General features: G+C 39.3%; 1 protein-coding gene across 8 annotated transcripts in view; it reads right to left on the minus strand.

Moving 5' to 3' along the window:
• The window catches only part of tenm1 (teneurin transmembrane protein 1), a 2,430,772-nt gene that overhangs the window by 1,100,845 nt on the left and 1,313,193 nt on the right, over nt 1-16,734 (minus strand). The gene's annotated exons all lie outside the window — the stretch shown is intronic.

The following is a 16,734-nucleotide window of genomic DNA, read 5'->3' on the forward strand; positions in this document are numbered from 1 at the left end:
AACCATCAAGGAGGAGGATAACAGATGGTACTAAAGTTACAGAGTTTATGGTAGAGAATGATGATATGTCTTCACTTTCCCCGTATTCAGCTGAATGAAATTATATCTCATCCCTGTGGTATTTGTGCGTCAAGGGATGCTTCCACCATTCTTCATTCCTTGACTGGGCTTATAGTATTTGGCTTATAGTAGTTTCGGAACAGCCACTGGTGAGTCTGAACAAGACACAGCCATTTGTTTCATGATAGTGTAAGAATATTAGACCATAAAATTTAGGAGTCGAAGTAGACTGTTCAGCCCATCAAGTCTGTTCTTTCAATTCAATGACATCATGGTTGATCTAATAATCCTCAATTTCACTTTTGTCTCTTTTTACCATAACCCTTGATTCCTTTAGTGATTAAACACCTGGAATATACATAAAGATCCAGCTTCCATATGCGGTAAAGAATTCCACAGACTCAATATCCTCTGAAAGAAAAAAACATTCTCTCTCATCTGTGACTTAACTGTGTAATCTATTACTCTAAGATTATGCCCTGTGGTCCTAGACTCTCCCACAGGCGAAACAGCCTTCAACATGTACACTCCTATGAATCTTATGTGTTTCATCAAAGTCACTGCTCTCTCTTCTAGATTCAATGAGTACAGGGTTAATCTACTCAACCTCTCCTCCTCAGAAAGTACCTCCATACCTGAAATAAACCTAGTGAACCTTCTCTGGACTGTCTCCAATATTAGTATATGTTTATTTAGATAAGGAGTCCAAAATTGCTTAGAGTATTCTAAGTGTGGTCTAACTAGCTCTGATATAGTAAATAACTCCAAATACATTAGCTAATTAGATAATTTCATGAAGACTACCTGTAGACATGGATGAAATCTCTATTCCCTTCAAGATCCAAAGGTATTCTCCCATTTCTGCATCCAAGACATATGCCATCATCACTTTTTTGGCAAAATTTAATGCAGTCTCCAAAATTAATCCTTTGAGAACGACTACCTTATTTAACAATCCTGGATTGGATGTTCCACAAGCTGTCTATGAACACAGAGGAAATTGAAGGTTATAGAGAGATAGAGAAGTAGAATTGCTTCCTTCTATCACAAATATAGAAGTTAAACTCATGTCTAATGATTGTGTCATCAACCAATAGCATTTAATATGGCATAGAAAATAATCAAGGATCAATCCCTGGGGACTGTAAAGCTTGGATATCGGGACGGAAAGAGAAGATATTACTCAGATATGCTGACTATGGCCAGAAAGACAAGAATGTGACCACACAAAGACCTTCTCATCAAATTAGACAACAGAATTGAGGCATAGGAGGAAACTTGTATAAATAATGTATTAAAGGTTGCAAGGACATTCTAGAGTATGAGATAATGCATCAATTACACAGAAAACATAAACCGCCTCTTTAAAAAGGTGAATGATCCCATATTTATTGGAAAAACAATTTGTTTAAAAGTTTGTCAATTATATTTAAGATTTCCTTGTTTTATGTTGCATGCAGACGGTGGCCTAAGTGATATTATTGCTGCATTGTTAATCCAGAGACCCAGCTTATGTTCTGGGGCCCCAGATTCGAATCCTGTAATGGCAAATGGAGGAATTTGAATTCAATAAAAGTCTGGAATTGAGAGTCGAATGATAACCCGTGAATCCATTATCAATTGTCAGGAAAACCCCACATGGTTCACTAATGTCCTTTAGGGAGGCTTGTGCCATCCTTGCCTGATCTAGCCGACATGTGACTCCAGACTCGCAGCAATACATTTGACTCTGAACTGCCTTCTAGTCAATTATGAATGGGCAATAAATGTTGGCCCAGCCAGTAAGGTACATCCAGTAAAAGAATTGTAAAATGTGTACGTTATTCAACATAGAAAATTGCATTTTACTGATTGAGATGTTAAAGGGGTAGCTTTCATTTTTATTATTAACAATCATTCTTAAAACAATAATTACGAAAGAGTTGTGCAAACTATTTGTGAATATAAATTCTTAGTGCGGCCAGGAAGATACATTTTTGCTGTGCCTTAGTGAGCACAAAAGTTGGGGATGAAGACAGAAAATACTGACAAAACAGGAAATACTCAACAGAGTTTATGGTTGATTATATGAGTCCTGCTTTTTAGATGCTAACAAACACGACAGAGTGGTGGCATAAAATTGCTTCTTCAGCTGGCATTGAAAGAGGATGAATGCTTTTTTCCAAATGACTATAACACTCCACAAATTTGACATTAATAAGTTGTAGAATGTAAACATGCCAATGGATTTTTTAATGAATATATGCATGCAGTACTTCACTTCTGAAGATGAACCATATTCAATACAAAACATTAACTCTGCTTTTCTATGGATGCAAGCAGACCTTATGAGAATTACCATTACTTTCTGTTTTCCAACAATTTGTTTTTCCATTGAAAGAACATGCCAGGACTGAGATAAACATCCAGCCAATCAAAGATGAACCTTTAGTGCATTAACTCGCTCGTCATGGTATCTGGTTTTATGATCTGAAAATCTCCAATGCTTTTATTTCTATTATTTAGTAGACTATTCCTAACATTTAACAAAGTCACATTTATGTTCCAAAATTTGCTTCTCGAAGGAATGATCTGCATTTTTTTCTGAATCTCTCTTATTGCATAACACTAATTATTTAACAATAAGTATCCATCTTTAGACAAAAGATTTGATTGTCAACATTTAAAAAAAGGAATTTTGTGGAATTAAAACACATGACAGAGTATTTATGATTTAAAGGGTAGTAAATTATTAACAATGATTAGATCACTGAAGGCAGACTAGAATTTGTGTTTTTTTTGTAAATATATTTATTAGCAAATTTGTTTAACTTTACAAACATATAAAATTATTGAAAAATACAATCAGTAACAAATATCAGTATAATAAAAAGAAAAAAAAACAAGATACAATCCAACTACTGTCTACTAACAACTAACCTAGCCTATAATATAAAACAAACCCTAACGCTGTGCAAAACAATACCAAAAAAAGAAAGAAAAGCAAAAAAAAACCACAAAATACGGAACAGCTATGCTTGATGCAAAGCTCCCAAACAAAGGAATGGGAGCATTGTATATATACCCGTACTAACTCAGGAGACCCCCTCCAGGGCCCAGGGCTTGACAAATCTAACCATCCTGGGTAACCAACCACCCTAGTTAAGATAACTGACAAATCCATATCCAAATAGCTCAAGTAGGGCTGCCATGTCTTATAAAAATGGTCTGTAGTGTGGTGCACCATGTTTGGAAAAAAGCCCAAGGGAATGAGCACCATAATTAATTTCTGCCATCCCAGCAAGCCCGGCAGGTTCTCAGACACCCAATTCATCAGAATATTCTTCCATGCACAGTATGCAAGAATATTAAATAGTTTTTTCCCATGCCCATCTAAAGATGGTAAATGTGGTAGACCTAAGAGGAGAGATATCGGGTCTACTTTGACTTCAGTCCTCAATACCCTCCCTATCTCTCCCACCATAGCACTCCAATAAACACGGACCCTGTCCAGAAGCATGTCCAGAAGCAATGAGTAAGAGTAGCTACACTTATTTTACATTTGGGGCACACTGAAGATGCCCCTTTTCTAAACTTCGCCAGACAGTCTGGTGCCAGGTGAGCCCTGTGCAGAATTTTTAACTGCGTAGTGCAAGTCCTATTACAGGTTGAGATTTTTCGAGCATTCTCCCATATGTTCTCCCATGTTTCAGAAGAGATCTCCACTCCCAACCCTTGCTCCCAGACCTCACATAACCAGTTAATATCCTGCCAGGCCTGCCACCCAGCAGATGATAGAGGGCACTAACCAAAAAGGGTGCTTGTGGAACGTAGCAACAACCTCTCTGTAATTGGGCTTATACGGCTTAGTGAGAAGCGTAGTCTTCTTTTGTATGAAATCCCTAACCTGAAAAAACCGGAAAAGATCTCTGATGGGCAACCCGTATTTACGGCTCAGTTGCTCAAAAGACATCATAACCTCCCCCTCAAACAAGTCTCCCAAATTAGAAACTCCTCTCGCTGCCCATAGTTTGAACCCTGAGTCCATCATCCCTGGTCGGAATCCTGGCATGCCAACTATAGGTGTAAGTGGCGAATTCTTGGATAAAAAACCCTCACTCTGATGCATCGCCCTCCATGCCTTGACTGTACTCATGACAATGGGGTTCCAGCAGTGACCCATAACTATCCTCATCTTATCCATGAACAACAGGTTAATAAGAGGGCACTTTGCCTGGGAGGCTCAATATCCAAGGAGAAAGTGAGGACTGCAGATGCTGGAGATCAGAGCTGAAAAGATTTCTCCAGTTTCCTCATTTCCCCTGAACTCAGATTTCTCCAGTTTCCTCATTTCCCCTCCCCCCACCTTGTCTCAGTCAAATCCCTCGAACTCAGCACCGCCTTCTTGACCTGCAATCTTCTTCCTGACCTCTCCGCCCCCACCCCACTCCGGCCTATCACCCTCACCTTGACCTCCTTCCACCTATCGCATTTCCAATGCCCCTCCCTCAAGTCCCTCCTCCCTACCTTTTATCTTAGCCTGCTGGACACACTTTCCTCATTCCTGAAGAAGGGCTTATGCCCGAAACGTTGATTCTCCTGTTCCTTGGATGCTGCCTGACCTGCTGCGCTTTTCCAGCAACACATTTTCAGGCTCAATATCTAGCCATATTGAGTTTGGATCGTTGGATTGTTATCTACCCAATCACAGAGAAAGAACAGCAGGGAACTCAATTGATACCTCCTGATGGCTGGGAAATCAACTCCTCCCCCTCCTTGAGGCAACTGCAATTTAGTAAGTTTGATGAGGGGCTGCCCACGATGCCAGACAAAGGAACCAAACCACCCCATAAGCGTCTGCAGCATAGACCTGGGAAACATTATAGGGAGCATACGCATGGGATAAAGCAAACGAGGAAGAACATTCATCTTAATGAGAGATATTCGGCACAGCCATGAAATTGGAAGAACCTCCCATCTCTGGAGATCTCGCTTAATATTGTTGAACAAGTGAGCAATGTTAGTCCGAAGTAACAGATCAAACTTGCGGGTAATAAAAATGCCTAAGTATTGGAACCCTGCCCGTGATCACTTAAAAGGGAACTTAGGGCCACCTTCAACTTCTGGTGCATCCTTAAGGTTCTCCAAAGGCATAACCTCCAAATTTGCAAAGTTAATCTTATATCCTAAAATAGCCCCAAATGAATTGATACATTGTATCAAATGGGATATGGAGGTCATTGGGATCGATAAAAACAGAAGGACATCATCCACAAACAATGTAATCTTGTGTGCCCTCGATCCCACTTTTGGATCAGTTATGTGGATGTTCTGATGAATGGCCTCTGCCAGCAGCTCTATCACCAACGTAAACAGCAGCGGTGAGAGGGGGCTACCCCGACCAATCCTAAAGTTCCCAGACTTCACCCCGTTGGTGATGACTGTGGCCAGAGGATGGCGATATAATACCTCCCCCCACCTAGCAAAGACTCCATTCAACCCAACTTGTTCTAAGACATAAAAAAGATATGGTCATTCCACCCAGTCAAATGCTTTCTCTGCATCTAAGGAAATCACCAACCCCTGAATCGATCATTGCTGACAAACTTGGGCCATATTCAGCAACCTTCTCATATTATTAGAGGACCTACAGCCCCTTATAAAGCCTGTCTGGTCCTCTTTAACAATATGGGGCAACACCCTTTCCAATCTCAGCGTCAGGATCTTGGACAGAATCTTGAAATCTGAATGTAGTAGAGATGGGCCTGTATGAGGCACAATCCTCAGGAACCTTCCCCTTCTTAAGAATTAAGGAAATATTAGCTTCTCTCAAAGATGGTGGTAGGCATTCATGCATATAGGAGTGATTGTACATCTCCAACATCAGCCCTGACAGAATCCCCATAAACTCCTTATAAAACTCACCTGGAAGACCATCAGGGCCAGGCGCTTTCTAACTCTGAAGTTGCCTAGCTGCCTCCTGTCTTTCCTGAACTTTCAAGGGGACATCAAGGAGAGAGGCCTGTTCCAAGGTTAACCCTGGGAGGTCCAGGTTGTTTAAAAAGATCTCCATTTTAGCCCTCCTATCCTCTCAACCTTCAGACCAATACAATTCAGAGTAAAAGCTCTGAAAAGCCTCATTAATCTTTTTGCATCATATGAAGGACCCCGGCGGTGTCTTTGATTGCAGTAATGGATTGGGGACCACGCTTTTTCCTAGTCAGGTATGCTAGATATTTCCCTGGCCTATCCCCATATTCGAACAACCTTTGTCTAGCAAAAGCAAGTTTTTTCTTTGCGTTTTGTGTCAATATTGAATTCAAGGCAGCCCGGAGGGCCATGATCCGCTGTAGCTTAGTCACCGAAGGCCGTGCAAAATGTGCTGCCTTGGCGGTTTTCAACTTCGTCTCAAGTAGACACTACTGTTCCCCTTCCTGTCATTTCCAGCTAGCCGAATAGGAAATAGCTAATCCCCTAGCAAAGGCCTTAGCAGTCTCCCATAACATAGATGGACTACTAGCCATGCCTGAATTGATAGTCAAGAATTCCTGAAACTCCTTCAAAAAGTATTCCACAAATTTGGAATCCTTAAGGAGAAAAGGGTGCAAATGCCACTGCCGCAAACCTAGTCCTTCACTCTTGGCCTTTACCTCAAACATACTGCCACGTGATCAGAGATACCTATATTCCCAATTTTAAAACCAAAATTGAATCCAGAAGGGTCGAGGAAGCCAAAAGAGGTCAATCCTTGTGTGACATTTATGTTGGTTTGAGAAAAAGGTGAAGTCCCTGCCGGTAGGATGAAGACATCTCCAAATATCCACCAGCCCCAACTCCTCGCATAAGTCAACCACCTGCTTGGTCTGTATAGAAATAGTTGGGGGCCCACAAGGCATCCTGTCCACTGTTGGATCCAAAAGACAATTAAAATCCCCCCCATAATAATGTGCCATTTTCCAAAAGCACTCAACTTAGAGAAAGCACTACTCAAAAATTTGAAGAGATGTGCCAGAGGATAGCAGACATTTAAAATGCCATATTCCTCTCCATGTATCAGGGCTTTAAGTATCACAAACCGTCCCTGCTCATCTTTCACCTGCTCTAATAATGTGAACAGAAGACTTTTCTGGATAAGTACCGCCACTCTCCTATTTTTAGTAGTAAAGGATAAAAAGAATACCCAGCCATAATCCCCCCTGTTGTAATTTCAGCTGCTCCCCATCATCAAAATGGGTTTCCTGCAACAAAGTGATATCAACCCTTTCCCTCTTAAGGCGAGAAAGCACTTTTTTTCCTTTTAACAGGTGAATTACTTCCCTTAATGTTCCAGGTGCACCATTTAATAAGACTCTTAGCCATATCCCCTTTCAGAGACCCTTGAACCCCTCACAGGGAGAACCATGCTTACAAAACACCGAGCATAAGTAAATAAAGACTCATAGAGTCGAAGAATTATATATACAAAAACTACTCTATCATAACTGTAAACAATTATTACAAACAAAAAACTACAAAGAAAACCAACTATAAAACCTTGAATGGAAGACTCTTCTCCCTGCCCATAGGGGGCACCCACCCTACCCATCCCCTCCTTCACAGTTCCTTCAAACCCGGACTGTGCCCTGCCCCAGTCTTAGGCCAGAAAAAGAAAACAAAGAGATGATCCTAAATCAACATAAAAAAGACAAACTCAGGATGAGCAGTCCACCCATCCCTGGCTTCATGTCACCCCTACTTGTGACTAAAAGAGAAACAGAACAAACAAAAAAAGGGGAGAGACAACAAAGAACATCCACAAAATTTCCAATCAGAAAATCCTGTTATTAAAAAAAGGAATAACTTATTCCAAGAATAAAAAAAGGGAAAACATGGGGAATATAGAAAAGAGAACAAACATTAACTGTATTCTTCAGGCCAAACCGTCTATTTTAAAGTGCCTACAAAGCTTTTAGCTTTATCTGTAACCAAATGGCTTGTTCTCCCTGTATTCAGTGAGATCTAACTGGAGGCACCACATTAGCCAACCTCCAGTCTTCCAGCACCTCAACTATGACTATTGATGGTACAAATATCTCAGCAAGAGGCCCAGCAATCACTTTCCTAGCTTCCCATAGAGTTCTAGGGTACACCTGATCATGTCCTGGGGATTTATCCAACTTTATGCATTTCAAGACATCCAGCACTGATTGTTGAAGAAAATTTTGGTACGTGTTTAAAGCACCTTGAACACTATCTCTTCTTTTCCACAGCAAACCTACTAGCAAGCTGAAGGTGGATACAACAGTTGGTGAGGCAAAAATAACAATGATCTTGGAGGACAGCAGCAAGAACCATGAACTTTGGATAGAGCTGGCTGTTGTGAAGTGGTGGATGATGCAGATATTGGTCCACAGTGCAGCTTGTGCATTTTCATTTAGAATGACTTTGGAAGTCACTGGAAATCTCATTTGTAAGGTAACCAGCTAGGTTTATAAGCACAGACACTCATTGGAAAGGAATTGGTTGCATTTTTCATACTTAAGAAACATGTGGCAGGAAATGGCTTTATGTGAGCTAATAGATTGGACCACAATGGACACTGAGACTAAGGTATAGGAGTGGGTCATCTGGACCATTGGGCCTAGTCTGTCTTTCAATAGAGTTCAATCATGGTTCTGCTCTTCACTCTACTCACCCTGTCTGTTTCGTATAAACCCTTGACTCCTTTGTCTATCAAACATCTGTCTGACTCAGTCTTGAATTAACTCAATAATGTCTGCTTTCTGGGGAAATAAAATTCTGAAGACTTGTACACCTCAGAGAGATGAAAAAGAAACCTCCTCATTTACATCTCATTCTTAAACAATATCCTCTCGTTCTAGTCACTATCGCAAGAAGAAACATCCTCCTTATACTCAGCTTATCAAATCCTCTCAATATGCCATATTTCGATGAGGTCACCTCTCATTCTTCTAAATGCCAATGAATGCAGGCTATAGATGTTGTCATACCAAGGCCCAAGCTGCAGGAACATTTCCCAACTTATGTAGGTTATTTGTCTTCCTCTTCAACCTACAGAGTAACCTTGTGACTGATGTGTCAATCCATCCAGATCCTTCTGTGCCAATGAGTTAAACAATTTCTCTCCATTTAGCACACCATTTTTCTATTCTCCTTACCATACCAGACAGATTCATATTTGCCCACATTTTACGTCATCTGACAATTTTTTGCCCGCTCAATTTATTCATAACCCTTTGCAGACATGCTACCTTCTCTTGACAACTTAATTTCCTAGTTACATTGGTATCATTGGCAAATTTAGCTACTCTACATTTGGTCTCTTCAACCAAAATCATTCATTTTGATAATAAATATTTGAGGCCCCAGCACTGCGCTGGGGTATAGTCTCTGCTCCCTTCTAGCTAACTGATCCCTTATCCTTTCCTGATATGAACCTTATTATTTACTTTACTGACTTCCAGAAGACAGTCAGTCATGTGTGAACATAATTTTCCGCATTTGGAACAAAATTATCAGATTTAGAGAGAGATCATGCAGGAAGATGGGAACAGGAATAGTGCTGTGTGATTAATTCACATTCTTAATGGTGCAGACAGCATGCAAACTTTATGCTGTCTGATCATTTAAATAAGCGAAGCATGCTTACAGCTGGGCTGCAGGCTACTGAGTGGTTGCATGCCTCATTTAAGTGCCTAGTTCATACAAATTTGGTAGCACTTAAAACTAACCAACACAAATTAAAGATAAGGTGTATACTGGTTGCAGTAACTGGTCACACAAGAGTGTCTGAGCAGAAAGAAAAGTGTAAATGGTACAGCAGGTTTGCTTCAAGGTTTTTCTGATGCAGGTGAGGCATTGATGCACCAGGTGGACAGAAGAAATGTATTTCTTCCGCCAGAGTTGTGATGACCTACATAAAGACATGAGGAAGGTAGTGAGAGCAGGTAGTCTTCATTATCAATGGCACAATGACAACAGTCTAGACCCTAGGACCTGGTCACAGGTCAGGAACAACTTGATGATCTCAGACAACTAGTCAAGGTCACTGAATACACCTTTAAATGTCATATCCTAACAAGTGGGCCATTGTTGTGCAAATGTAATGTACATATGTAAATATTTGGAAATGCTATATTATCCACACATTCTTTTCACTTACCAATTCAGTCTCTCTATCGAGAATGAGTCAGAACACATATTTATAAACCTCATATTATCCTCACACACTATATGACTGTGAGTCACAGACATCTTCCAGCTTGCACATCCTGTCAATTCAATGATACAAAGCATGTGACTTGAAATAATCACATCAGACTCCTCTATTTTATCAGAAAAAAGTAGTCCAGAATAAGAAAACAACAACACACTAACAAATGGAGTTCAATACACTAATAACTGGCCAAATGGAGGAAATAGTGCTTGCCATCATTGCAGTGGTCATAAGTAATGTCATGGCTGGTTTTCCATCTGAAACCACAATGAAAACTTTATCGACCTTCTTACAACCCACTTCCCCTCCATCTCAAAATCATTTTTGAGTAGCAATCTGATTATCATCTGTTGTTCTTGCTTCCCTGTGACCCTACCCTCAACCCAACAAGCCAAACACCAACTCCCTACCTTCGCATGTACCACCCTTCTATTTTGCAAATATTTGAGAACTGCCACCAGGTGTGACAATATGAAAGGCTACCTGTTGTGCTGAAATACTATCTTTCAATCTCACAATTGCAGCCACAAGTTCAGATGTTGCCACTTCGTGTTCTTTCAAGAGTACATAGAAACAGAACCAATATAAAGTGAGTCATTGGGTTTGAGTCAACTGTTGTCAAAGTAGGGGGTAAAGAAAATCAAGTGTCAGTATTATAAAGGGAGAGGTTGAAGACAAATTCGGTTGTAAAGGATTCAGATGAGGAAAAAAAAGGTCATGCACACAGAAATGTTCCATGCAATAGTAGGATTGCCAGAAAGCACAATGTCAAAAAGCAGGAAGGAGTCCTGTTCAGAGCATCATGTAAAGCCTTCAGTTCATCCTTTCCAGTATAGAAATGGCAGTTAGCTCCATAAGAACATGTATGGACCTGCCCATGATGCAGCACCCAAGGGACACATCTCAGCTTTCATCGTAGCACAAGCAGCAGTTACCCAGTGCCCAGAGCGGCAGTAGAAGCTCAGACTGAGGTCATGAAGTCCTAGCTTGTTGTTGTATACAGGCTTTAAATGCCATTGCTTAAGGGGTTTTCAGAGTGTTACAGCAGGCCAACAATCTGTGACCCAATAACTTTCCAGGATTGTTATCACCAAAAGCTATGTGGGACATGAACCTGTCATGTGCATTCTTGCCAATATCCATGCCATTCAGTCAGTAGATGCAGACTGCGAGCACAGATGCTAAGGTTGTGCAATCTGCAGCTAGTTTTTCAAGGCCCAGAGTTGCTTGACAGCATCGAGAAAAGCCATCTGCAGCCTGAAAGTCAGCAGCTTTCCAGGTACCATGCTGTAGCCATTGAGGGAATAGTGTACAGGTATACCAGATCTGGCAAAGGCAACAGCAAAACAGACACTATGGGGGTTCATGAGGGTGATTATTTTATTTTTGTATGGACATTGGATGGTTGGTTGGACCTCGGTATGGATTGGTTGCTATGTAGTTTTCTTACTTTAGCATAGTGGCTAAGAGAATGCTGTGATACTTCATAATTGAGAAATAGGTATGCGTGGGACTGTTCAGTAGAGATTTGGGATTGTGTTCCAGGGAACAGTTGTGGTAATTATAGATAGCCCAGCCCTAATGGGGATATAACAGTGCCTCCTCCCTTCACATCATTTCTTCTGCTTCTTCTTGCTCTTCAGGTTCAGACTGTTTCCTTAGTGTATGGTCGATGCCTTCATGATGATGTTACAATGATGGATCAAAGCCCTGAATGACTTATGAACATAATGCATTTTTAAACAAGGCTTTTTTTAAAACAGAGATATAAGCTCAGAATGATTGAAAATATATTTGCTGATAATGGCATTCACTGAATTCATTGAAAGTCCCGATGTGAACCTGCCACACCTGTAGAGTGTTAGAAGAACTTCAAACAGAGGGACTTAAAAGGAAGAAAAGCAATGTAAAAAACTGATAGAGCTTTCCTACTGAGAAGCAAAAGCTCCTTTGGATTATATCCCAAAATGTGGGTATGAGTCGAAAGACATACTTGTATTTTACCCTCTCAGGAATACAAAAAGATAAGGGTTAAAATCTTTGCAGCTCCAGTCACAGCATGATAGTGGGTTGATGTGCTTGTGTGGTTTAGTGTACTGTGAAAGTCACAGCTTCAGAACAACCAATAGACATCACTGCACTGCAGCTAAATCAAACCTTTCTCTCTCTCTTATTCTAGAAGTCTAGACGTCAGGGCAGCCAGTGAAGCCATCGTCAAAGCCAAGGATCTCAAATTCAACTGTTTCACTAATAACATCAGCCTTACTGATATCATTCAGTTTAATTGCTGCAATATTTCACTTTGTGCTCTTCGTGAACCTAGAAATTTCTGTATATATTTTTAATTGTTGGCTTATTACTCAATTCATATTTCCAATCAGTAAGTGTGTGTGTCACGATTTATTATCTTTTCTTGTGTTTAAGGAGCTAATAAACTCATCTTTTCATTAGCACAAGAAAATCTGGTCAATCTGACACCTTTTAAAGAATAAATATGTTTGGTTAGGGTAAGGTATCCTTAAGGGAAATGGTTTCAATAACTTTCTGCAATTCAGACAAGCAACACATCCAAGCTCAAAAAAGTGACTGGAAATGTATCAGCAACTAGTCTGGGAATGGTTAATGATATCTTCAAATCTGACCAATAGGGGAGTCCTTCCTGTGACAATGCATGTGTCAAATGTGAATGTTTAAGGCAAAGCATTATTTGACCTGTAAGTTCTGGTGTTAAGTCAGTGATGTACATTGACTGATATCACAATTCACACACTCCAAATACTTCTGGCCCAAATACCTAAAGCTAATTCCTCAAAAAATTGGAATCTGACACATATGGTATTGGGCGCGAGATTATTTTGGTACCAAATCCATACTGCATAGACAACAGGGTGCTATGGAATCTAATATGTGTTCCGAGTTTGCAAATGCAGTACGTGATAAATGTAAATGTCCCCGTTATTCAACAGGGGGAGCCCTTCCATAATTGACATCAACTGCACGGAGATCTTCATATGAATATTGCTTTGGGCTCCTTAAAGATTGAAACATGGCATGTAAAGGGCATTTAATCGGCCAGCACTGCAATCCCTCATTTGAAAATCATACCATGTACATTTTACTCAATGTTTTTTGAAAAGTTTGGATTCCATCAAACAATTACTTTCTTCCAGCATAAAAGCTTAGTATCTTGATGAAATACAACAAACAGGAATTAAATGGAACTCCCAAGGCATTCAGCTCCAGAAGGGCTACACTGTATAAAATCAACTGAAAATATTGAACAGTCAGGCTAGGTTATAAAAGCATGTTCTTCATTGTGCTTTGATAATTCACTTTTCTCTTCTATGTATTAACAGTAAAAATCTTACACATTGATGTATTATTACCTGTCAAAAATAATATTACTATGATGGCAAGCTGCATACCAACAAATACTCCGGAGTCCAAATCACACCAATCCACAAAGGTATACAACCATTAGATTTATACTGTACAAATCTCAGGTCATGCACTAAGCATAGTCATTCAAATTTAAATGATTTTTCAGCAATCCTGAAAATGATTTGATTGATTGACTATTAACCAGGTTCAAGGCAACACATTAAAGTACAACACATCAGAATAATGTGAATAAATGTGTTTCCTCAAGTATCAAGTGAACTCATATTTTACACTTTTTAAGAATCCTTAAAGAATGCAACATTATGAGGATAACACAACTTTCAAATTAAGTTTCAAATGTGCAGTCACAAGTGTTGAAATCATAAGAACGTCTCAACTTTTGTTTTCAAACCCCGTGCAATGAGAACGCATTTTGAATATGATAGAGTACATCCTGGAAGGTCTTCAATGTCTTCCAAGGTCTGCTTGCATTGAACTGCAGAATAACACATCCAAAAAGTTAATTTCAAACTTGAAGTTAGAATATGCACTGAAAGAAATATGACGGCTATGGCTTCAAAACAAATCTGTTTGCATTGAGAAATTATTCAACTTGTAATCAAATGTTAATGGAAGATTGGTAGGATAGCGAGTTTAGTTTTTATTCAACTTCATAATGAGGACTAAAGGGGCACACAGTGAAGCAGTCACTGAAACAATAGCCTGAGGCTGTTACTTCCACAAGGCACCTGGGTTGTTATCCTGCAGGATGAGGCTCTTAATAGCTCTAAGCCTCCTGCACAACATGTCTCCTTGAACAATGACAAGAATGAAAGACAGCGCTGACAGAATAAATAAGCAAACATTGTCTGGTTACCTAATTTACCAATTCTATTTTTCTACTCTGAAAACATCCTGCAGATTTCCAGCAATATCTGCATGCATTTAAAACAAATAATTATAGGACTTGTTGCAGCACATATTCTATAAGGTTGTAAATTATGTATAAGGTTGTAAATTATGTCTTACAGTAGTTACTAAGATACTCAACATGGAAATTTGAAAATCTCATAAGAGTTTTACTTTAAAAAGTAGTTGTTAATGCATGGAGCTTTCAAAGTATTTTTAATTGATTTGTGGTTAAAAATCAAAATTATCATTGTGCCAGCATTGGAAATAGGTTGGGTAGAGGGATCTATGTTTCGGTCATTGGGAAAAAAGAACATGCCCTCAGAAACAATGTTGCCAAGTGCCCATGTACAGATATGTATATTTTAATCTTTGCATCTTCTGCTACACAGCTTTCAAATTATATTGACAGGCAAATTTTCCACATGTGCAGCAGCAATAGCATTGGGAGTTATTTCATATTCTGTGCCCATAAATTCATCATTAAGAATGCAGTATTAGTTTCTGACAATGTTGTGGATCTGAAAGGAGATGAGATTACAGTTCACCAGCCATGAACTGAATTCCCACAGTGCTTTCTTCTGTACGAACAGAATCTCATTTCTCAACCACCTCAGCTGGGCTGTCAGCACAGAAGAGGCATATGAATCTCAAAACATTCATTATGTTAATCTATTATGTTAATTTGGATATTATCAGAATGAATCGGGAGGGAGGGTACGGCGTTTGACATCCATTTCAGCATTGAGAGAAAAGTCTAGCGGCTGGGAATATGATCCAGGATGATAAAGATATTAATCCTGTCTCTATACCAAAAATCACTTTTTCTCAGACAGTTGCTATACAGGGAAAACGACATTATTTTTTATGTTTTATTATCAAGTATGAATTGATAGAATGTCACAGAATTTCCTCAATACAGGTTAAGTCATTTTTTTTCTCGTCGTTTTCCATGACTGTGCTGATTGCTACCAAAGCAACTGTGTTGTGCAGGAAAGTGCACTGAATGGGGTTGTCTGCAGGCACTGTTTAGAAGGCTAGAACTATGTAGTTAAGTAGTGTCATCTGGACCAAAGTAATGAAACACTTGCACACTTGAATCAACTCACAAATAATTTGATCATACACAGGAATTTATCAAATTAACACTTTCCACAAGGGCTTCAAAAATACTTTAATATAACACAAAATCTAATCCTTTTTAAAGACTGAATGGTTAACTCTTCCAAAAGGCAATATTAAAGCTTCACATTTCAATGCAGATTTGTTAAATTGCATGTTTTCTTTTCCCTGCATTTGCTCTCTTTGTACTTGCCAATGCTTGACTGGTATGTTGGTGGCATCGACTTTTCTCATCAGTGCTTTCAATGGGACTCTGAACATCCCAAGAATATCTCTGCCAATTAAAAGCAACTGCGGATATACATAAACTAAAGTGCATTACAGGTGTGCAATCTCACTTGGTCATTTTGTTGGTATACTCACTCCTTTAATTCTGATGCATCTGTTCAAAATTTCAAACATCCGTCAACAATATTTGTTGTTTTCCCCTTTCCCCAATCCCCACCCAGTGAAAGAGATAAAATTTATTTGTGCATGGAACTCCCTCTAGTGGAATAGCTGAGAAAAAGAAAATTGAATGAGAGGCAAGTTTCAATGATTATTGGGCTTGATTACAAACTCCTGGTCATTTTGTTGGAGTCTACCTCAGCTTCCTTAGGGTGAAGCCATTTTGAAGTCACTTTGCACACGATAAAACAGGAAGACCAATTTGGCAATTGTTTCTCCCTGTATGTGAATGTTTGTTGAATAATTTCCAGCTCTGTTTTAAGCTGTCTGCACTTTTCTTTATTGGAGCCAATATCAAATTTGAGCGACACAATATACCTTCCATGAAATGCCACGTAAGTCAACTGTATATAATTGAATCATTTTAATCCAAATATCAAAATAAGTATAACAAAAACACAATAAGACTGTACATCCTTTTTTCGAAACAAATTATCAATGCTGGAGGTCAGTGTAATGAAACTTCAATCTTCAAATAATAGTGTGCTACTTGATTAAATAAATGTTCTTGCTGTATATTAGGGCTCATATGTTTTATTTTTGAAGTTTAGTACACCATGTTCTGCTGATACAGGCACTGAAACAACTTTACAGAAAAATCGTGTTTATTTTTCTGTAAT

Source organism: Chiloscyllium plagiosum, unplaced genomic scaffold, assembly GCF_037043375.1.
Source record: "Chiloscyllium plagiosum isolate Xiang-an unplaced genomic scaffold, Cpla_swu_hap1 HiC_scaffold_11, whole genome shotgun sequence".
NCBI classification, from domain to species: domain Eukaryota; kingdom Metazoa; phylum Chordata; class Chondrichthyes; order Orectolobiformes; family Hemiscylliidae; genus Chiloscyllium; species Chiloscyllium plagiosum.